Source organism: Lepidochelys olivacea (genome assembly GCF_965140295.1).
Source record: "Lepidochelys olivacea isolate rLepOli2 genome assembly, chromosome: 7".
Lineage (NCBI taxonomy): Eukaryota > Metazoa > Chordata > Testudines > Cheloniidae > Lepidochelys > Lepidochelys olivacea.
The window spans coordinates 3,048,738-3,073,085 of record NC_140417.1 but is presented as its reverse complement, the minus strand read 5'-3'; the positions used below and the strand labels follow the sequence as shown (position 1 = coordinate 3,073,085).

The 24,348-nt window shown below is 44.5% G+C and overlaps 1 protein-coding gene across 17 annotated transcripts in view; it reads left to right on the top strand.

Annotated features, from left to right (window-relative positions):
* The window catches only part of FHIT (fragile histidine triad diadenosine triphosphatase), a 1,100,422-nt gene that overhangs the window by 895,666 nt on the left and 180,408 nt on the right, over positions 1-24,348 (top strand). The window lies entirely within an intron of this gene.

Below are 24,348 nucleotides of genomic sequence, written 5' to 3'. Positions count from 1 at the left end.
CAGCAGTCTCTCATTGGAGTCTGTTTTTGAAGTTTTTTGTTGAAGAATTGCCACTTTTAGGTCTGTAATCGAGTGACCAAAGAGATTGAAGTGTTCTCCGACTGGTTTTTGAATGTTATAATTCTTAACGTCTGATTTGTGTCCATTTATTCTTTTATGTAGAGACTGTCCAGTTTGACCAATGTACATGGCAGAGGGGCATTGCTGGCACAGGATGGCATATATCACATTGGTAGATGTGCAGGTGAACGAGCCTGTGATGGTGTGGCTGATGTGATTAGGTTCAATGATGGTGTCACTTGAATAAATATCTGGACAGAGTTGGCATCGGGGTTTGTTGCAAGGATAGGTTCCTGGGTTAGTGGTTCTGTTGTATGGTTGCTGGAGAGTATTTGCTTCAGGTTGTGGGGCTTCTGTAAGCGAGGTCTGGCCTGTCTCCCAAGATCTGTGAGACTGATGGGTCATCCTTCAGGATAGGTTGTAGATCCTTGATGATGCATTGGAAAGGTTTTAGTTGGGAGCTGAAGGTGATGGCTAGTGGCGTTCTGTTATTTTCTTTGTTGGGCCTGTCCTGTGGTAGGTGACTTCTGGGTACTGTTCTGGCTCTGTCAATCTGTTTCTTCACTTCAGCAGGTGGGTATTGTAGTTGTAAGAATGCTTGTTAGAGATCTTGTAGGTGTTTGTCTCTGTCTGAGGGGTTGGAGCAAATGCGGTTGTATCATAGAGCTTGGCTGTAGACAATGGATCGTGTGGTGTGGTCTGGATGAAAGCTGGAGGCATGTAGGTAGGTATAGTGGTCAGTAGGTTTCCGGTACAGGGTGGTGTTTATGTGGCCATCACTTATTAGCACAGTAGTGTCCAGGAAGTGGATCTCTTGTGTGGACTGGTCCAGGCTGAGGTTGATGGTGGGATGGAAATTGTTGAAATCATGGTGGAATTCCTCAAGGGCTTCTTTTCCATGGGTCCAGATGATGAAGATGTCATCAATATAGTGCAAGTAGAGTAGGGGCATTAGGGGACAAGAGCTGAGGAAACGTTGCTCTAAGTCAGCCATAAAAATGTTGGCATACTGTGGGGCCATGCGGGTACCCATAGCAGTGCCGCTGATACATTGTCCCCAAATGTGAAATAGTTATGGGTGAGGACAAAGTCACAAAGTTCAGCCACCAGGTTTGCCGTGACATTATCGGGGATACTGTTCCTGACGGCTTGTAGTCCATCTTTGTGTGGAATGTTGGTGTAGAGGGCTTCTACATCCATGGTGGCCAGGATGGTGTTATCAGGAAGATCACCGATGGATTGTAGTTTCCTCAGGAAGTCAGTGGTGTCTCGAAGGTAGCTGGGAGTGCTGGTGGCGTAGGGCCTGAGGAGGGAGTCTACATAGCCAGACAATCCTGCGGTGAGGGTGCCAATGCCTGAGATGATGGGGCGTCCAGGATTTCCAGGTTTATGGATTTTGGGTAGCAGATAGAATACCCCTGGTCGGGATTCTAGGGGTGTGTCTGTGCGGATTTGTTCTTGTGCTTTTTAGAGAGTTTCTTGAGCAGATGGTGTAGTTTCTTTTGGTAATCCTCAGTGGGATCAGAGGGCAATGGCTTGTAGAAAGTGGTGTTGGAGAGCTGCCGATCAGCCTCTTGTTCATATTCCGACCTATTCATGATGACGACAGCACCTCCTTTGTCGGCCTTTTTTATTATGATGTCAGAGTTGTTTCTGAGGCTGTGGATGACCTTGTATTCTGCACGGCTGAGGTTATGGGGCAAGAATAAATGGACACAAATCAGACGTCAAGAATTATGACATTCAAAAATGAGTCAGAGAACATTTCAATCTCTTTGGTCACTCGATTACAGACCTAAAAGTGGCAATTCTTCAACAAAAAAAACTTCAAAAACAGACTCCAATGAGAGACTGCTGAATTGGAATTAATTTGCAAACTGGATACAATTAACTTAGACTTGAATAAAGGCTGGGAGTGGATGTGTCATTACACAAAGTAAAGCTATTTCCCCATGTTTATTCCCCCCTCCCCACTGTTCTTCACATGTTCTTGTCAACCGCTGGAAATGGCCCACCTTGATTACCACTACAAAAGTCCCCCCCTGCCCCACCCCCAGCTCTCCTGCTGGTAATAGCTCACCTTACCTGATCACTCTGGTTACAGTGTGTATGGTAACACCCACTGTTTCATGTTCTCTGTGTATATAAATCTCCCCACTGTATTTTCCACTGCATGCATCCGATGAGGTGAGCTGTCACTCATGAAAGCTCATGCTCAGATAAATTTGTTAGTCTCTAAGGTGCCACAAGTCCTCCTTTTCTTTTTGCAGATGGAGACTAACATGGCTACTACTCTGATTCCTAGTTTAGGTTTACGAAAACAAATGCCTCCAAATGATCTTGCTGCCTGGGACTGGGGCATTTGCCTTGATTGTTGTTTTGTGGGAGTGTTAACGAGCTTCTAATCATGGATGAATTGCAAGAATAAGAGAAGAAGCAAAAGGAAGGCAAAATAAAACAAGACTGGATAAAGCATTTGAGAATAAACCGTGGGGAACAATCCTGGACTGGCAGGGAGTCTGGACAAGGGGTGTTTCCATCGCTAATGTCTTAGCTCTATTTTGCAGTCTATCATGTTTGTGCCAGTTTAATGATGCTTAAGCTTAGCACCCCAAGCAGAATGTACAATGAAAATGCTTGCAAAGTCTCTCTCAGCAAAATTTAATTAGGCTACCACCTATAGTCCATAGCCCCACGCATACTGCAGGGCAAAAAACTCTGTGGGATCTGCATGTGTTTATCTCTGACAAATGACTTGTGAGGTGTGTTGTGGTTTGGAATGATGCTTCTCACCTTTCTCCCATATGCCCAAAAGTACTTAACTCGACTGAAGTCAGATCTGCATGTTTGCTACATTTTAGATAGTGGAGCTTCAAAGGGGGATGTCGTTTGGTCCAAAGGAATATTCTTGTCACAACACATCACTCATCGAATTTGTCCTGTATCACCTGAAAATTGCTTAACAGATTTTCATTTCAGAAGTTCATGTTTTTCCATAGAACTACTTTCACTTTTATCTGATCAGTGTTGGCTTGGCATATCTACTGGCAGGACTACAGTAGGTGCCAAAACCTAGCTTAATGCCACCTTTGCCCTTGGCTATGCTTTTGGGGCAAGTGCAGCTTGGTGAGAGAAGAGGGACCTGACCCTTAGCCACTTAATTAACAACAGACAGGAAAGTGGTGTAAAAGTAGTTTCTGAAAAAGAATGGTTTCACATTATGCCAAATGTACACAAAACTGCTCTGTGTAACAAATGAGACAAACACATTTTCCATATAAAAATGTCATTTCCCCCCAAATTTTGCCGTATAGCCGTCAGTGCAGTTGTGCCAAATGTAAAATGGCAATTGTGTAGGCAATGTATATGTTCTAGAGATGCCCTGTAATATAAATTAAGTAGCCTAAGATTGGCAGTATTTTGTCTGCTCTATATACATAATGTGTGTATGCTTTGCTCCTGTACATTTTGTCTTTTAGCTATAGTGGCAGGCATTAGTTTGAGTAAAATACAAGTATATCTCTTTAAATAAATAATATCAAAAGAATACAGTCTATTTTAGGTACGTATGTGGAGCCCATCATGATCATACCTGTGCGTCTCACACTGCATTCTTTTCAAATACTTGAAGATGGCAACTTCATCTGAAGAATAACCCAGAAAAAGTATTACAGTATCTCCAACCTAGTTTGTGGTACATGGCATTTAATATTGACCAGGGTCACTGGATAACTTTTCATTCTAGCTGGTGGGAGCCTCATCTTTCATCAGACACCAAATGGGAGTCAGAAAATGCTCGTCCAAATTAAAAGGAGTACTTGTGGCACCTTAGAGACTAACCAATTTATTTGAGCATGAGCTTTCGTGAGCTACAGCTCACTGCATCGGATGCATGAATTAGTCCAAATTAGTAACCAACATTTCTTGAAATGATACTGATCACTTTGCTATTTTAACAGTTGGCTAGGGGATTTAGCCACACCTTTTGTTAATTTCAGTTGGAATTGTGTGCTTTGAACATTTCAGGTAACATGCATAGAAAGGCTGTTCTGTTCTGTATTTAGCAGTCGGAACAAGGCACCTGCATGAACATGATGTGTCAGTTTTTCACAGTGCTCCATGCCCACAATTGGGCCCAGAATTTCCAAAGTCCTCCACACCCACTAGCTGCCAATGAGAACACAAGGAGCCGTTAGTTGCGGGGCTGGCCTGAGAATCTGGGACAGTATACTTAAGAGTAGATCCAGGTTCTGGGCTGCTGGCTAATATTTATTCTTATTATATGTATTACCATAGCCCCTAGGAGCCCCAGCCATGGGCCAGGACCCCCTTGTGCTGGGTGCTGTACAAACACAGTCAGCAAGATGGTTCTTGCCCCAAAGAGCTGAGATAAGATAAGATATAGCAGATGGACACACACAACTAATGGGGGAGCAGAAATGAGACCATACTGGTCAGCATGGTAGGCGTGGTATCAGCACACTGTGACACAGAGGTCCACTGGTGTCACTGGCCAAGGGTTAATGGTCCTTTATATGCAACTCCTGTCTCAGACATGACAAACTCATACGCCTCATACACCACTTTCATGGTGTTTATCTCTCTAGGGTAGCATGTGAGATCTCTACTGAAAGCTTGTAAGTTATCAATACTCATCATCATTGTGTACAGGTAATAGCTAAGGAATAACATAACTACACTGAAAATTATACTTATGGACCTGAAATAAAATTTGGTCTCCCGGGAATCTTATGTCTCAGGTGGCCTGAGGGGATTTTGTCACTCCTTCCCGGCCCGCTGGTACTGTAATGGGTGGGTCAGTTGTCTATCCTTGCCCCCTCTCTGAGAAGTCAATGGAAAACCATCAGACACAACTGCAAACAATCAAAACCACTTTGCAGTTAAAAAGGGAACATTATAACAGAATGGGGTTTGCCCTGCCTCTGAATGCAGACAAAAGACTGATTCAGTATCTCACAGGGTGAAAGATACCCTGGATCGAGTCACTGAGGAGACTTCTTGTTCAGCAGGGGTGTTTCATGAAAACTTGGATCCTGGTTCCTGGGAAACCAGCCAGCTCTGCAGCAGACTGAACTCAGGGTGCGCGGACCCTATTTTATTAGCTAGGACAGGTAACGGTCAGAAAGAGCAGGCCCGAGTTCATATTTTATTATTGTATTTTATATTGTAACTACTTGTTTCCATCACACTCTCTTGATTCTCGTGGAATCTCTATTCTTCCTTAATTTGTTTTATTATAAGTGCTCACAGGTGCTGTGCATTTTATAGGAGCAGTGATTTAAGGTAACACTGGTCAACTGGGGTACACTGTTCCTTCGAGAGCAGAGGATCTGGGATTTCTGTGGGTAGCCAGTGTCAGGTGCTGGATCTCAGAGGGGAACATTTCAAGGGGACTGGGATGCACTACTGTTAACCTGCAAGGCGAAGACAGGGCATAGCCCGGAGGAGAGTGCTTGAGAGGCTGAGAGGTGTTAGGGACCTGACACCCAATCCCCACAGGGCAAGTCTACCTGTCACTGGAAGCAGAGAGTAATAAGGTGATTCACAATCCTGGGTCCCCTGAGAACCATGGCTTACCCATCGTCAGGTTTTTGTATGCGTCACTGTAAAGGAGGGTTGTAAGGAGGGATCTGAGGGTGCATAATGAGGTAGCTTTGTGGCTATGTATGTGGAGCTCCACCGATGTGTGAGGGGTATTGTGTGAGAAAGTGCAAAGTGCTGCTTTGAAAATGTAACAAGTGGGCAATGGAGATTGGCGTCATGGGTCGACTGGAGGGTGGGATTCTCCATTGCTGACAATTTTTAAATCAAGATTGGCTGTTTTTGTAAAAGCTCTGCTCTAGGAATTATTTGGGAGGAGTTCCCTGGCCTGTGTTCTATGGGAGGTCAGACTAGATAATCACAATGGTCCCGTCTGGCCTTGGAATCTATGAATCCACAAGGAGTTGGCAGAGACAGGCAGAGATTTTAGTTTGGACAGGAGACAGGTCTGGAACAGAGAGGTAGATTTGTGGATCGTCAGTAGAGAGGTGGTGGTTGAATTTGTCTTTGATGATGAAATTACCCAGAAATAAGGTATAGAGGAAGAAGAGAAGGGGACCAAGGACAGAGTCCTGTGGAATCCCACAAAGAAAGTGGGAGGGGTCATGAGGAGGACCCTCCAAAGGACAGGCTGAAGAACCAGTTAGAGAGGTAAGAGGAGAACCAGGAGAGGACAGGAGTCATGGAGGCCAAAATTTCAAGAGAAATATGGTAGATTGTGTCAAAGGCAGCTGACAAGTCAAGGAGAATGAGGATGGAGTAGTGCTTCTGAGCTTTGGTTAGGAAGGGGTCATTAGCGACTATGTGTGTACGCTGTTCCATATCTAAAAACCCTTCACACAGGCAGATCTGCACCATGGGAAAATGTGTTTGTCACAGAAGAATGTGTTAAGAGTTCTGCGGCTCGGCACGTGTATAGCGATCCAATGACTGCGGGTAGCTAAATACAATAATCTCCCTGAGTGTAGCATTTATCTCATAGTATCATAAGGACTTTCTGTGGAGAAGCTGTCACTAGTGTATGTCAGAAGACGAACAAAACAAATGTGTTTTTAGCTTTACATGAGAAAATATGCTTTTCAATTTTGCTAAACCTGAACAGGAAACATAAAGCTGTTTGCAAAAGCAGAAGCGAAAAAGAGCATAAATCATTTAAAAATAAAATCCTAGCAAAAATACTGCATGACAATATAGCCAAATTAGCATGCTAGACCTGCTAAAGTATTTTGGAGACTTTCAGTCAGTTTCTTCTAGGTATTGCTCAGAAAACACGACATTTTTTTTATAATAAAACCTTGAAATATTTTCCAAAAGCAGCAATTAGAAGACAAAGTCTTTTCTTTGCAAATTACCTGCATGGAAATTGGGTGGTGTATTAGAAATTCCAGTGAAATCAATTATAAGCTCCATTTTTTAAATATTCAAAACACAGTGCTTGATTTTTGTTTCCCAGTGTATCACTATTTATAGAGCTAATATGATAGAAGAGAGCTTTATGTGAATAGTCAATTTATCTCTGCATCTTGTCACTTGGGAAAGATCTATAACCAGCATGTCTCCAGTACTGTAGAGTACCAATTCACAAAGGACTGATGTCAACTAATTTTTAATTATAGATCAATAATGGGGAGTTTTCTTTCGCTGAGCCTGCAAAATAGCATACACTGCTCAAAGTAAAGGGTAATTTGAAATTAACAACAATGTGTCTGTTTACAAAGCTTCTTAGTGATTTATATGTGTTCTAAAACTCTGGTGCTTTACAGACTTATACATTTAGTATGGCCTATCTGGGCTAGCTTCGACTGTCTGTTTCTTATTTGTTTTATCTGTGGGCCTAGATATTGGTGACGTGCTTCCATCTTGGAACTGCTGACATTTGACTCCCACGGTACTGTGATTCTATGTCTATGCGGCTTCTATATCCCAAGCACATATTCCCAGTGGTAGCGAGAGTCTGCCGCGTTTCTTCCCAGAGTTCTCGCGGTAGCCGGCCTCCTGTCCAAGGCTGTGCGTACGAAATGGTGGTTCAGTTGTTGTGACACGTTAGCAGTGGTTCAGGAAAATGGGAAGCAGCTGGAAGCTCAGAGGAAGGGAATCGCATTGGAGACAGAGGGCCTAGTCCTGTGAATAAAGACGATGCCAATGAGTAAGGGTTTTACGATTCCTCTCCTAGCTTATGCTCCTCAAAGCAGGGTTCATCTCTTCTCTGTATGTTTTACAGCACCAGAAACTCTTCACACACTTAACAAATGAACAGCAATTATCCTGTTGAGATTCTCGTAGATCTGGATGGCCATCCTGGATCCGGTCTGTGACCAGCCGTTGTTGTTTATTATTTCTCCCACCCCCACCCAGCATGCTCTGAAGTTGAAACTGAGCAAAGATGAACAATTAATAGTGTGATCCTCTGATGGGTGTAAACCCCCCATTGACTCTCAAAGAGTTAACTGGAGCTGGAGAGCTCAATTAGGGCACCTGGTTGGACCAGGAAGGTGGGCTGGTCCCAATTAAAAATGAGTCCCAGCTGGGAGAAGAGCTGGGCAGTATGGCAAGTCACTGCCCTTCTCTCTTTCACCTTCTACCTTACATCTGTCGACTTACATCTGTAGTGCAGCACCAACTCCAAATAATAACGATAGAGTTAAGCCGATGGCATCCATACCTTCATTGTGTGGAAGTACCATTGAATAAGGATACAACGGAAAAAGGAAGAGCTGTATCTGAGTCTCTTGGTTTAAAAGAGGTTTTTTAAATCACGTTTACCCAATTAATCAGCAGAATTCTGGTGACTTTGACATAAAGATCACTCCGTATGCTGCATTGATGTGGCAATATGTATTCCATGTATGGAAATTCTGTCAGCTGTATTATCAAAAGTGTGTGTGGGGGAAGACACCTCTTGAGGACTCCTGTTCATTGTGTAAGAGAACTTGGCACTCAAACCTTGGTCTAGCTTTGTGAGCGCCATCTCTTGGCACATAAGTCTCGACTCGTTTCTCTCTGGTGGAGAGCTCCAATTCTAGCAGCATACTTTCAGAAACTAGATATGTATGTATGTATCGTTCTGCGGCTGCATGCAGACTTCGAAGTGATTGAGCTTCCACCAGAACTTAGATTTGAATCATCACTTTGATCTCCAGCTCTGTTACAGGACCAGATACAAATGTGTCTGGAATCTGTAAACTTAAAATTGCACAGGAATACTGGATGTCACATTTTTAAGAAGCAGTGTAAATGTTATTCGTGAATCAGATTGAAATCCAAGGGGGAAAGAACATTTTGCCTTTTGCCAGAGATTTCTGAAGGTTCTCTAGCCTATCTGGTCCATACAATACCGTGAGGTAGAAGTATGGAACAAGAAAAACTAAAGGGACACTATCAACTTGATTCTTTTTTAAACGGATCAATTTAAAAAATCAATTTTTCATAGGCCATCCTTCGAATAGTATGTCCTGAAACGAGTTTACATTAAACAAAATTAAGGGTGGGATTTCCAAAGTCCTCAACACTGGCCTAACTCTGCTCCTGTTAGTGTTAATGATCAGGTTCTGATGGGCCATAACAGGAGCAGAGTTAGACTACTTGTGACCCAAAGGGGTGACTCCTGACTCCTTTGAAGTCAATGGTAAAACACTGGTTGACCTCAGTGGGGACAGGATTTCACTCTGTTCTTTTCCTGCTCCCCTGCCTGATGGTTATAAGAGTCTTGTCAGTATGGGAAGAAATCTTCTGATTGACTATGCAGGGTGAAGAGTGAAGGGGCTTGTCTTCACTACCGTGCTAAATCAGCACCACTACACTCTCCTGTCAATGTGAGCCATCCACCTCAACAAGAGGCGGAAGCTATGTTGCCAGGAGAGTGTCTCCCATCAACATAGCATGGTGTAGACACCATGTTAAGTCAATGTAAGTTATGTTGCTCAGGGGGATGGTTTTTCCACCCCCATGAGTGATGGAACTTACATAGACTTAAGCAGTAGTGTAGACAAGCAGTAGTGTAGACAACACCCCCCTGAGTGATATAACTTACATAGATTTAAGTGGAAGTGTAGACAAGCCCAAAGTGTCTATGCATCTGTCAGACACACAGAGTAAATAAATAAAACTAGCAAAAAATATTTATCATACACCTTCTCTCAGCTATACTAGGCATCGGGCTTACTTGTAACTCTAGTGGGTAGAACATTTCAGACAAAGATTTTTCAGGTGGATGGGCTCTATTGAAAATGAGTAAGACAAGAAATAAGAGGTGGTCTAGTGGTGTATGCACACCCTGTCTACTGTCGGGGGGGATAGTGGGTGTGCGGATACTGTGGTTACAGTCTACCAGACTGTCTTGGGCCTCACCACGATGAGGTCCAATGGTCAGAGTCAATACAGTAGTACTTGAGTGCAGGGCAGCATGGCCTAGCAGCAAGAGTCAATACAGTGGCCCTCTAGTGCAGGGCTGTGTTGCCTAGTGGCCAGATCCAGGGCTGCCACCAGACAGGATGGTGGCTGCGGTAGAGGTACCCGGGCCCACCCGACTCCACTGAGTTGCAACCCAGGGCCTTATCAGTGGCAGAGTGGTCCGTCGCTGGGTCAGCAGGGAATCTAACCGCAACACGGTGACCTTACACGGGTGGGAGATACCACTCACTCCCCCTCCCTGGGTCACTTCTAACCAGGTTTCCTGAAGCTGCGGTCCATAGGACATCAGGGTCTCCAAGCTTCTTGGTGCAGATAGCTCCCTGGGTCTCCAATGGCAATAATCTGAGACCCTGAGCTCCATGTGGATGGAGGCACTGAGTTTTTGGGACCTGGGTGAAGGAGAAGATACTACGTATGGAGGAGTCAGATAAATGGGTGTGAGTAGTAGGAGGAAAGGATGAGGTAGCAATGATCTGTCTGTCTGTCTATGTTAGGGTTTTATACTGCCCATTCCTCGCTGTCGTAACTGAGTGCCTAAAATCAATAGCAACAGCAAGGTCCCTGCTGATCTTCATGGAGTCTCTGGCTCTCCTCTTTTTCCAGGGTACAAACTCTGCTTGGGGTCTGTTTTGTTTCTCTGTGCAGGTTGATTTGTTTGTTCATTTATTTATTTTTGGGCGGTGGTTAGGTAGGTGGAGGTGTCAATGTGATGAACATGTTTTTGCACAGACTAGCTAACCTCCTGTTTCGAGTGTATTGGTCCAAAAATATATATTCCCTCCCTTGTCTGCAACATGCAGTTAAGCAGTTTCTGTGGGGTTCAAGACCAAGAAGTTATTGGGGAATGAGGCAACTGGTCACATTCTGCTTTCAGGCACACCTGAATAAATCCAGACTAAACCCATTGGCTTCTGGATTTTCACTGCTCTCCCCAGAAGGTAAGATCAGAATTTGGTCCAACAAGTTTAACCCTTTGCAAGTGAAATATCAGCCAGAGGAAAGAGGATAAGAATTAATATTTAAACTCTCCCTGTTTTATCATACATGTAATACAGTTCATCGACGTATTATTTTGGCATGAACGCGATCTAGCTAAATATTTTGGCAAGCCATAATTCTAGTTACGCAATCCAATTCAGCTCAGTAGGGTGAAGAGGCAAGAGTCTAAAAGTTTCAGCATATTAACTTTTATGACAATGAAGAGAGGGTGGTGCTACTGTACTCCAGCTGGTGGGGAGAATGGGAGAAAGCCTATTGAAGAAACTGACAAAAGAGTTGACTTTTCGGGCTCTCTCCTGTCTTAGATGCGGGGCGGGGGGAGGAGGGGTGTCGCTGCATATCTTATAGCTTTTCTTTCTTTATTTGATAAAGGAATCATCAGTTTTCTGGCTGGAGATGCTTCCTATCTATTAATTTCTGTTATATTTTCATGCTCCTCAGGACCCGTTAAAATGCATGTGTCACTATCCATTAAATGACTGGAAAAATAAATACTGTAACTAATGGGAAATTCTAATCCCTGTTAAAATCAGTGTTATCTTCAAATACACCCTGGATTTGTTATTAATATTTAGATTACAGTAGCAACAGAGACCAGCCCCCTTGCGGCAGCCGCTGTATAGAAGTTTCCTGCTCCAGATGGCTTGCAATCGAATGCCCTGATCTTGCATTGCAAAATACTTGAGTGAAGGGTATGTCTCTGCAGATCTCGGTGTAGGACTGGACTTAACTAGACAAGGTGGACAAAGGCAGCATCATTATCCTCTTTGACAGATAGGGACCGAAGGCAGAGAGAGATTACTGGGCTTGCCCAAGGTTGCGGAGGAAGTCTGTGGCAGATCTGGGAACTAAAGTGATAATCCCCTGAATCCTAGTCCAGTGCCTTCACCACAAGGCCTCCCTGTGTTTCTTCCCAAGCTTTGCCCCTCCTCTTCAAAAAGCCAATGGGAAGGGAACAAACATTCAGTAAGGTTTATCTTGTAGGATCTCCTGGACCTGCTCCCTCTGCTAGGCAGTTGTAGCTTGTGGACCCTGAGCCCCTTCCTATGTGAGGTTACTAGATAACCACAGGGCTGTGAGCCATCCTGGAGGGACAGCTCTGGACCACATGATTCCAGCAGGAGTTACATGGTGCCATTGGCTGGGTCTCTGCACAGCACAATGGTAGCCCTGGAGCAGAGGGGATCCACAGGCAGGTAACACGACACCAAGCTTTGGTCCACATGCGCAGTGGCATCTCCTTTGCTCTGCTGCCTTCTGCCCTGAATGCCACTATGGGATCATCTTGGCCATTGGTGGTTCTCATGGACTTTGCTCATTTCTGCTGGGGGAATAACATTGACAGGAGAGCGTAGTGGTGCTGATTTAGCACGGTAGTGAAGACAAGCCCCCTCACTTTCTGTTGGAAAGGGTGTACCAGGGTATATTCCTGGGAGGTGAAAGGTGGGGGATTTCTTGCTCCCAGTAGACACTGAAGAACAATACAACTTTGGCTGCTTGTATTTAAAACTTCTGAACCCAAATATTACCTCCACTTTGGGACTCTGAGTGGAAATAAGTATCTCAAAACCTTTTCTCTTCCTTCATTTTCTGGTATGTTATTTGTAAAGCTGGTTACTTTCAAATGGGCTTCAGTTTGCTGAGGATTGAACGGCATTACCGTGAACTTTAGCTACCTGTGCCATGGAATCTTTCACTGTCGTTCCTAATTTCTAAATTTCTCTGCCTGTCTGCTCTGACCTGATTCTATTCCTGAGCCGAGAGAGCTTCCGATTCCACAAATATTCTGCTGCAATGCCGAGGCTCAGAGGTCTCTCACAGTGTCAGCCTTTGTTTGTTCTTCTGTGCAGTTAGGTATATGGCTTGATAGGTGAACCCTTCTGGAATATCAAAGAGAGAGGGGCTCTTTTGTAAAGGAACAGATTTTGATGTCCCTAGAGGTATTTCATTGCACTTGGCATTACTGCCAGACCATACAGCGTGTGTGAAAACTTAGGATCTCTGCACACAAAAAAAAACTTTACAAATGTCAGAATGACTCACAGAAAGAAGAATCAAGCATACGCTGCCCATTTGGATTGCAGTGCCAGTAAAAACCTCTCCAGTTGCACCCTGAATCAAATTTGGACTTACTAGATGGCATGTTGGGTACCAAAAGGGTGCCATCAATTGCTTTCTTTGTTGTAATCCAGCCCTTTTTAAATTAGAACGCAGCTGTTCATGACAAACTAGATTTGTCAACTTGTCATGGAAGGGAAAAGGAAGCAGGGGTTACAGACGCATTTTCCCACCCTGTACTAATAACGCCTAAACAACAGTCACTCAAATTTGTACTGAGTCACATATAATCAATACACATCTGCGTGTACATGAGTGAGTGTACACTGGTACCTGTTTGCTACTGATTAATCTTCATTAGTGATTAATTCGTCTTTAGAAGGAAAAAAATCCTACATAATTAAGGGCTAGCATATAGTATGGTCTCACATTCTTTCCTTTTTAGACTTACGTCCTAACAGGAACATTAGTCTGCTGTGCATTTGTGTGTATTTAAATGTAAGTACATTTCTTTGAAAAGACCATCTGTTCATAAAGACCATCTTTGTCATGCTCCCAGCAGCAAACTTCAGAGTGGTAGAATTAGCAAAGGACTGTATTTAAATGGAAATGTATGTGGATTGAGACTAGGTAAAGCTGTTCTCTATACAGGAACATGGTGCTGTGCTGCAAAGATTGTAATTACCTTCCTGCTTTTCTCTTATAGTGTTCTTTTTGTACACTGTGAATTCTGCCATCTTAAACTGAATAATTTTCTACTTTCTACCCACAAAGAGGTAGCACTTGAATGAAACGTTCCAACTGTCACATTTCTTGAATAATGATTGTGGTAAAGCGGTTGACAAACTGTTGATTTTTAGTTTGCAAAAACTGGGCACTTACATTTCCTTGAATTGATCATAAATCCACATATTACAAAGCTTCATTTTAAGAGCCAGATTTGCCCCCCTCTTTCGTCATGCTGAGTAATATTTTACTCTATGAGTAGTCCAATTGCAACCAATAAGACTTTTGACAGAGTAATATACTACTCAGAGTGAGTAAAGATGGCAGACTCCTGCACAATGTGGGCAATATGTTGGCATCCCTTAAATAAATAATTTGATTCTATGTGTAAATGGAAATAGTAGACTAAACTGAATGCCACCAAGAGAGACTCTTGCCAGCTTTGCTGAAAGAAAAAGAAATGGCCCCTCTGAGGTTAACAATACAGAAAAAACGCAAAAGTGCTGTAAATGGAGTTGGTAATGGTCTTATATTACACAAAACTAGGGGTGAAAGCAACTTACTGGTACGCTGGGGTCAGCTCTGGCCCCCTGAAGGGGCGGGGCCTAGGGTGGAAGGGGCAGGGCTGAGGGGGTCAGAGCCAGCCCCTGCCCACGCTGTAAGGTAAGTGCCCCTCCCTCCTCCTCCTCCCCCTCCCCCACCAGGGTAGCAGCAGCAGCCTGGGGACTATGTAAAGGGCCCGGGGCTCCCCTGCTTCTACTGCCCTGGTCCTTTAATTAGCCGTCGGAGCCCTGGGGAAGCGGCGGGGTTCCAGTGGCTAGTTAAAGGATCAGGGCAGCAGAGGCAGCTGGAGCCCTGGCGCTTTAAGTAGCCCCGGGAGCCCGTGCTACCCCAGGGCTCTGGGGGCTATTTAAAGGGCCGGGACGGTAGAAGCAGGGGAGCCCTGGGCTGTTTAAATAGCCGCCGGAGCCCTGCAGCCGCTACCCCAGGGCTCCAGCAGCGGGACTGGTCTCCCATGTTTATGGATGAATTCAAACTGGAACAGGTACAGAGAAGGGCTACTAGGATGATCCGAGGAATGGAAAACTTGTCTTATGAAAGGAGACTCAAGGAGCTTAGCTTGTTTGGCCGAACTAAAAGAAGGTTGAGAGGAGATATGATTGCTCTCTGTAAATATATCAGAGGGATAAATACCGGAGAGGGAGAGGAATTATTTAAGCTCAGTACCAATGTGGACACAAGAACAAATGGATATAAACTGGCCACCGGGAAATTTAGACTAGAAATTAGACGAAGGTTTCTAACCATCAGAGGAGTGAAGTTTTGGAATAGCCTTCCAAGGGAAGCAGTGGGGGCAAAAGATCTATCTGGCTTTAAGATTAAACTCGATAAGTTTATGGAGGAGATGGTATGATGGGATAACATGGTTTTGGTAATTAAATATTCATGGTAAATAGGCCCAATGGCCTGTGATGGGCTATTAGATGGAGTAGGATCTGAGTTACCCAGGAAAGAATTTTCTGTAGTATCTGGCTGATGAATCTTGCCCATGTGCTCAGGGTTTAGCTGATCGCCATATTTGGGGTCGGGAAGGAATTTTCCTCCAGGGCAGATTGGAAGAGGCCCTGGAGGTTTTTCGCCTTCCTCTGTAGCATGGGGCACGAGTCACTTGCTGGAGGATTCTCTGCTTCTTGAAGTCTTTAAATCACGATTTGAGGACTTCAATAGCACAGATATAGGTGTGAGGTTTTTTGCAGGAGTGGTGGGTGAAATTCTGTGGCCTGCATTGTGTAGGAGGTCAGACTAGATCATAATGGTCCCTTCTGACCTAAATATCTATGAATCTATGAGGGGGGATTTGATAGCTGCTTTCAACTACCTGAAAGGGGGTTCCAAAGAGGATGGCTCTAGACTGTTCTCAGTGGTAGCAGATGACAGAATGAGTAAAGGTCTCAAGTTGCAGTGTGGGAGGTTTAGGTTGGATATTAGGAAAAACTTTTTCACTAGGAGGGGCGGTGAAACACTGGAATGCGTTACCTAGGGAGGTGGTGGAATCTCCTTCCTTAGAAGTTATTAAGGTTAGGCTTGACAAAGCCCTGTCTGGGATGATTTAGTTGGGGATTGATCCTGCTTTGAGCAGCGGGTTGGACTAGATGACCTCCTGAGGTCCCTTCCAACCCTGATATTCTATGATTCTATGACTCTGGAGGCAATTTAAAGGGCCTGGGGCTCCAGACACTGCTGGGAGCCCCAGGCCCTTTAAATTGCCCCCTGGGGAAGCTGGGCTGCCTCAGTACGGTGCACCAGCTCTTGCCGGTATGCCATACCGGGGCGTACCGGCTCACTTTCACCTCTGCACAAAACAGCTTAACTACTCCCTCTACTTTCATGTAGAAGATGCAAATGCAGCCCCTTATGACCCACAGAAACATGCTAATGGCAATAGAGAGCAAACAAGATACGTTTTTGTGCCGTAAGACAAGATGGGCAAGGTAACGGCTTTCATTCGACCACCATCTGTTGGTGAGAAAGACAAGCTTTGTAACTTGAAAGTTAAACTCTGATTAACAGAATTTGGCCCAATAAAAGACATTACCTCACCCATCTTGTTTGTCTGATATCCTGGGACCAACATGGCTACAATCACATTACATACGACTTCTGTTGGTGAAAGAGAAAGAGACAAGCTTTCACAGAACTCTTCTTGAGGTCTGGGGAACTAACCCAGAGTGTCATCGCTAAATACAAGGTGGAACAGATTGTTTAGCATAAGTAGTTTCAAGGGACCATTCAAGGTGAAGTGGTCCATGAATGCCAGTCCAGTCATAGGGAGGGAAGGAAAGTGGGAGGAGAGAGAATAGCTGAGGGGGGAGATGTTAGTCGGTTACAGGTTTATTACAATTGTTTTTAAGCCATTAATTAACAACCCCACCCCGCAGCTGCTTTTCCCCCTAACCTCCCTTTCCTTCCTAGGACTGAAGGGGTGTTAACTGATCACTTCACCTTGAATGGTCCCTTGAAATATGCATTAACTGCTTATGCTATACGACCTGTTCCACCTTGTATTTAGCTGTGAGACGTGGAGGCCACATCTACACTTGCACTTTTGTCGGTATAACTTATGTTGCTCAGGAATGTGAAAAAACCAGACTGACAGAAGCACCGGTGTGGATAGCTACCACCGCTTGTTGGGGGTGGCTTAATTATGTTGACAGGAGAGCTCTCCCGTTGGCATAGAGTGGCTACACGGGTATATCGTACAGCAGCACAGCTGCATCAGTTCCTGTGTGCCGCTCTAGGCTCTCTAGTGCAGATATGGCCTGAAAAAGTTCCCCAGACCTGAAGAAGAGCTCCGTGTGAGTGCAGAAGCTTGTCTTTCTCACTATCAGAAGTTGGTCCAATAAAAGATATTACCTCCTCCACCTTGTCCCTCTAATATCCTGGGACCAACACGACTACAGCAACACTGCATTTCTATGCAGTATTCAGACAAGAGGGTACATGTGAACTCCAAGCATGGGTTTTCCATATGAGAACAATGTGTTAATTTAATGGGTTATTGGTTATACCCACTAAAATGCATATGTACCGGGCTTTATTAGAAACCAAAGCAAGACACAGAATAATTGTAACTGCAAATAATTAATTGAATGAGATTGAAGAATGTGATTAAAAAATTCCAGTGAAGGAGAGAAGATTGCAATATAAACTCATTGTTAAATAATAGCTTCTTCGTAAGCAGCAAAATCAGCATGTCCAGTGGTAGAATAATTCCCTGGGCATTGGCTATATACATCCTTCTTAGACAAGTAAATTACTCTATACCCAGCATAAACTAGTCACTTCTGCACAGAAGGCTTAAGTGACACTTCAGTCCAGTGGGCATTATCAAGCTGTCAACATCTACGTGACCTACTGTATACTTTTATCAGAAGCATATGTATCTCTCCTATGATAAGATATTCCTGTATGTCAAACAGCCTGCCAGGCAATTGTATTGTCTGAGTTCCCCATATCCTGTTACAGAGGAACTTCACATGGTAGCATGAGTTAGGAATAACTGAAAAAAAACTGTTGCCATCTTGTTTGGAATACTTCCTTGAACCAATTGTACAGAGCTAATTAAATGAGGAGCTGGGAAAAGTTATTCACAAGCTTTCATCTGTTGGTTTTTAATTGTCGTGTTCTTACTGGCCTTTTCTGTTCACTTTCCCCAGACTATTCACATGGAAAGGATTCAGTTTGCAAAACTGTTACTAATGGTCTAGAACAATGGTGTCCAATACATTCGCCACTAGCCACATGTGGCTAATAGGCTGTTGAATTGTGGCTAATGCATGTGGCTTTTTTATAATGTGGCTAATAAGAACAACTCAAAACCACAAGTGTGGCTAGCATTGAATTTCTATTGGACACCGCTGGTCTAGAGCATGATCCCAGGCCGCTTGACTTCTATGGTATTTGGACAGAGCTAAACAGAACTGGGTAAACAGTAATTCGGGTGTACAAAATCTTGGTTAACAGTTAGGTTTGTTGCAAACTGCAGAGACCAGGAAATACAGAATAAAGCCAAACACAACTCCAGAAATTACTTTCTCATCCACCCACACCCACTCACAAGTACACATAATCCCTACTCCCTACTGTCCTTTGAAGCTGTAACCATTTTTGGTGTATTATTTGTGTACTATGGGATTGATGGTAAGGAGTGTTGATGTGGTACTATATGGCTTGTAGATTGATTGTTACTGTTCATTAGGCAAGGGAGAAATACATGAATAATACTTAATACCTTTAAATTCCTATCGCACCGCCATACCTGAACTTCTGGGTAGCAACAGTGGCACATGTTTAATTTGGCATTAATGCCAGGTCTTGTCATTAAATAAACTAAATATACCTCATTTTGTGTGTGGAGATTTTAGGTTGATATTTTAAAGGTACTTGAGAAGATAAAGTCACGGCATGAATTAGATGCAAAAGGTCACAAAAGGTGGGCGGAGTGGCTGAGCCTGAAAAAATACCCATGTATCTGCTGTACCTACAAAAACCCACCTCTGAGTGTGCAAATCAGGGCACTGGTGGCATGATCCAAAGACCACTGCTGTCAGAGGGAGTCTTTTAATGAGTTCACTGAGCTTTGGGTACAGCTTTGCCTATTCAAGTATCCCACAGTATTCTTGCCAGCAAGTTAAAGAAGTATGGGCTGGATGAATGGATTATAAGGTGGATAGAAAGCTGGCTAGATCGTCAGGCTCAACGGGTAGTGATCAATGGCTCCATGTCTAGTTGGCAGCCGGTATCAAGTGGAGTGCCCCAAGGGTCAGTCCTGGGGCCTGTTTTGTTCAATATCTTCATTAATGATCTGGAGGATGGCGTGGATTGCACCCTCAGCAAGGTTGCAGAGGACACTAAACTGGGAGGAGTGGTAGATACACTGGAGGATTAGAGGATTGGGCCAAAAGAAATCTGATGAGGTTCAACAAGGACAAGTGCAGCGTCCTGCACTTAGGACAGAAGAATCCCATGCATCGCTAAAGACTAGGGACCAAATGGCTAGGCAGCAGTTCTGCAGAGAAGGACCTAGGGGTGACAGTGGAAGAGAAGCTGGATATGAGTCAACAGTGTGCCCTTGTTGCCAAGAAGGCCAATGGCATTTTGGGATGTATAAGTAGGGGCATTGCCAGCAGATCGAGGGTCGTGATCGTTCCCCTCTATTCGACACTGGTGAGGCCTCATCTGGAGTACTGTGTCCAGTTTTGGGCCCCATACTACAAGAAGGATGTGGAAAAATTAGAAAGAGTCCAGCAGAGGGCAACAAAAATGATTAGGGGACTGGAACACGTGAGTTATGAGGAGAGGCTGAGGGAACTGGGGATGTTTAGTCTTCAGAAGAGAAGAATGAGGGGGGATTTGATAGCTGCTTTCAACTGCCTGAAGGGGGGTTCCAAAGAAGATGGATCTAGACTGTTCAGTGGTACCAGATGACAGAACAAGGAGTAATGGTCTCAAGTTGCAGTGGGGGAGGTTTAGGTTGGATGTTAGGAAAAACCTTCACTAGGAAGGTGGTGAAGCACTAAAATGGGTTACCTAGGGAGGTGGTGGAATCTCCTTCCTTAGAAGTTTTCAAGGTCAGGTTTGACAAAGCCCTGTCTGGGATGATTTAGTTGGGGATTGGTCCTGCTTTGAGCAGGGGGTTGGACCTCCTAAGGTCCCTTCCAACCGTGATATTCTATGATCCACAATTGCACATGCAGTTGTTCCCACAGGCACCTTCTGTATGTGCAAGGTGTGGAGTTTTGTAGGAATACCCACAGTTTAAAGTTATGCCCATGTTCTTCAATATAATGTGTTGTCTGTTGCAAAACTTTCATGTGCTCCACACTGATAAAATCCACATCCTTTTATTGACGTTTGTCCATTACAGAGTCAGAGTGGGAGTGAAACAAACCTCACGGAGAGTTAGGTGCTTGTTAGAATGACCCCTTCCTTGTTCTCATGTCTTAAGGGCCCATTCTGCTTCTGTCATAGTAGAACGGGCCCTGGGAACTCTGTGGCTGTGATTTCTAGCTGGTTACTGAAGCCAGCTCAGGCCTCTGGTCTTGTAGATATCATCTGTTTAACTGTTCTAAAATCCTCAGTTGCTTAATTCCTCCTGCAGTGAATAATGTCATTGTGTATGATTGCGTCACACTAGGGCTACTGCAAGACTCCTCTCAGGAGATGCATTGTTTTCTATATCTGCCCTGAATGGGCCACTCAAGTCATGCTGTGCCCTTATTTTCATGCAACTCACACAGTCCCTGTGTTATTTATTCAGTTACATTGTCTGCCCATTAAACGCAGGTTTAATTTTATCATTCTGCTGCTGACTTTTAATAGCCACAGGATAATGGAAATTTACCACCTATGTCTTCTGGTTTGTGTGTGTTTTCCCAACTGTTTGTGATGTTCATGTCTCAGTTTCTTACTGGACAGAACATCGTGTTTTCATTTGCACATTCAGACTGTACAGATTTAGTGCATTCTCTCGCAAAATGGATCTGGGCACTTTTCAGGCTCCCCCCTCGTTGAAACGGATGCTTGTAATTGTTTGCTGTGTGTTCATTCTGTGGTGCTTGTGAATGTCACAGTATACACTGAATAAATTAAAATAATAATTATGCACATGCAGCACAGAGCACATCTCGGAGAAAAGCAGCTGTAACTGTGACCGAAGGATCTAATCCTAGCCTGGGTTTCTGGGCTACTCCTGTGCTTAGGGCAGCACCACAGCGGGAGGGAAATGTCTGTGACTCTCTGACCAAGTGCTATAGGTTTTTCATCTGTATCATTCTTCAAATCACTATTTAAGAGAGTTTCCCTGGGGACCTACCTTCTCTGACAGCATTCTGACCCCACACCCCAATACATGGTTCCCAAAACGTTTCCTTCTGTCGGCCAATCGGGATGGCTCCTTAGACTACTGGTGTTCCATAGACCACAGTTTTAGCCCCTTAAGCCTAGAGCCATGTAGTCGTCTATGAGAGTGGTAATTCAGGATGGTAATGGTTGTGGGAGAAGGCCCTCATTGAACCATCCCTCTGTGTTCCTTTTAAGGTCCCCATCACTCCAGGATCTGATATTGAAGGATTTATGCTGCCTCTACTGCTCTGGAGGAGATTTACTATCCCTACCGTATAGGTCCAAGGCAGAGAGAGATTAAAGAGAGTAGCCCGTGGTCCCATGGGAAGTCTGTGGCAGGATGGGAACAGAGCCCACTCCTCCCGCATTTGGAGCAGGTATTTTCCCTCCAGGACCATCCTTCCTCTAACCCCTCACTGCTGAGTTAAGAAATACAATTGCATGGAACCTGTGTGGGAAAAAGTTTCCAACTCAGTTAATCTGGCAATATATACACCCCGATCTTGGTTTCAGTTTGTATAACCAGCCTGCCCACCAATCAATCCAACCCACTTTGTGGACTTTTCTGTGTAATTATTCAGAAAACTTCCCCTACAATGAACAAAAACAAATAAATATGCTACCAATGTGATCATTATTAAACTCGGCATCTTAAAGTTGGCATGAAATCAACCAGCGCATAAAGCTGAAAGCAAAGTATTTCATGTTGATATCCTAAATCAGATTAACAGTGAGCTAGAACCCATCACAGCATAAACTCTTATTTATCAAGAAATGTTATGAGTTAAATCTTACCCCATTACTTAAGTTAATCTTATTAAATATCAACCACATATCTGACTATCAAAATGTCCAGTTTTACCAATTAAACAAGTGACAAACGGAACAATTAAATTAAAACAACAACAACCCCCCTCCCACGATTCATGGGATCATTTCACTATAAATGAAGAGCAAATAATAATTGGAACTACTATTATCCTAGAACACTGTGCATGAATCAGTGAGCTTCCCTAATTAGTATTAGCAATTACATGCAAATATATATTGTGAAGAGAGAGTGAGGGCTGTGAAGTTAAGCTGTTAGGAGTTAGGAAATGCCAGCATTGAGACTGCCTCTGCAACCTTTATTCGCCCCATTGTGATACAGTCGTAATTCCATGATCACGAGCTATGTTTTCCGTAGGACCCCAACTCTTTCAGTGCACAGACTGGACAACGCTCACTGAATGAGCAGCAGCTTAACACTACTTTTTTTTAAAACCCACATCATTCCCCATGTGGCCCCAGTTCTTCTTAACCATCCAAACTCTGCACTGAGGGCAGTTACTAATTTCCTCGAGCTTTGCAACTGCAGTCATCACCGTAATATCAGAGTGCCATAAGAACATCAATGCCTGTATCTTAAACTGTCAAAAGTGTTAGCTAATTTTTGGGTGCCCAACTTGAGATAGCTAGGGCCTGATTTTGCCGAGTACTTAGCATTATATAGTGCGTTACATGTTCAAAGCAGAGTTCCCATTGACTTCAGAGGCAGTTGACTGCTCAGCCCTTCTGGAAATCAGGTCCCAAGTATCACAAGTTGGGTCCCAAAAAGTGACTAACACACAGTTAGTGGACAGCTGTGAAAAGCTTTGGTTTAAGTGACTTGCCCATCACAGTTACTCAGTGGCAGAGGCAGGATAGTTCTGCAAGCTGTCATTCATTTGCCTTAGCCACAGCTTGATCCATGACTTAACAATCTCCCTTCCTGCGGTCCCATGCCTCATGCAATGCACATCAGACTTCTGCAGGCTGGCTGGCCCTTTAAGGGGGGGGGAACCTTAAAGTTAGCCCTGCACTGGGTCTGATATGGACTCAGTTACCATTAGTGACCCCAGCTGTGGCGAGGTCGGGGGGAGCTACGCAGAGAGGGAAGAGAACTGAGTCTGGGGAGAAGAGCCTGGTGAAGGCAGGCTGAACAGAACATCAGGGAGCTGGCCAAGCTTCTGAGATCAGGCCTGTAAGAAGCAGGGAGGTCTCTGGGGGAACTGCCAGAGTCCTGGGAGGGGAGGCGGTGGGGAAACCTGCTGCAGGAAGCAGCATAGGAGAACTCGCTAGGGCCTGGGAGTGGGGGAGAAAGAGCAGAAAACTGCAGGGTAGCCCCAGAGGGGCAGAAGAATCCTAGGGTTGGGGATTTATTTGGATCTCCAGCCTCATTCACTTCACAACCCAGACTCATTCCCAGACCACTGTCCATAATAATGTTTCTATTGCCTATGTCTTGTAAAGGTTCTTCCCCTCTGCTGCTGGCCTTCAGACCAGTGCTTTAAGTGCTTTCACTTTACCCCAGGCCATCTTTTTACATCACAGTTGTTAGACCATGAAGACTTCACTGACTGGTGTAAGGCTGGTGCAGGATGTGACCGCCCACAGATTCAGCAGTGCTTCCGGGCCAGCACATGATACTGATGATCCCCTGCTTGGAGGTGTCTGGATTGAATTTAGGGCATTCGTTTGACATATGAAGTCTGAAATGGCCCAGGACTCACTCATGTGAGAACCTGCCTCTCCCCTGTGCCATGCTGCCCCCGCTGCATTGAGCTTAGGCCCTGGACTTGGATCCCCCACTGTAGAGTGATGGCCAGGAGGGCCCCTCAGCTCTGGAACTGGCTCCCCTGCTCCATAATACCCCAATTTGTTGCACACACTGCTGCAGAGGATGGGGTTGGATGGAAATGGGGCTTGTGTGGGGGAGGAGAGTTTTGCTTGCCGTTGAGGTCAATTGCAGTTGAACTTCACTTATGTTTTCTGTGGCTGGCTAGATTTGATTTTCAGGCCGGGCAGGACCATTTATGATCTAGTCTGAACGCCTGCATAGCCCAGGCCAGCGAATTTCACCCAACAATTCCTGCGGCAAGCCCATCACATCTAGTGGTTCGAGAGCATAGGTCTTTGAAAAAGATCCAGCTGGCAATTGGGATGCCTAGAGCTCTGGCTAGGTCCGCCCCGCCTATCCCGATAGAAACCCAAATGCATCTCCAAATGCCTGAATCATGTAATTCTATCGAGCGCAGGAGGAAGATGCTACACAAAGAGTTGCATTGTATAGCTTGGCCGTGCTGTGCTGGTAGGAGAGATGAGTTCAGT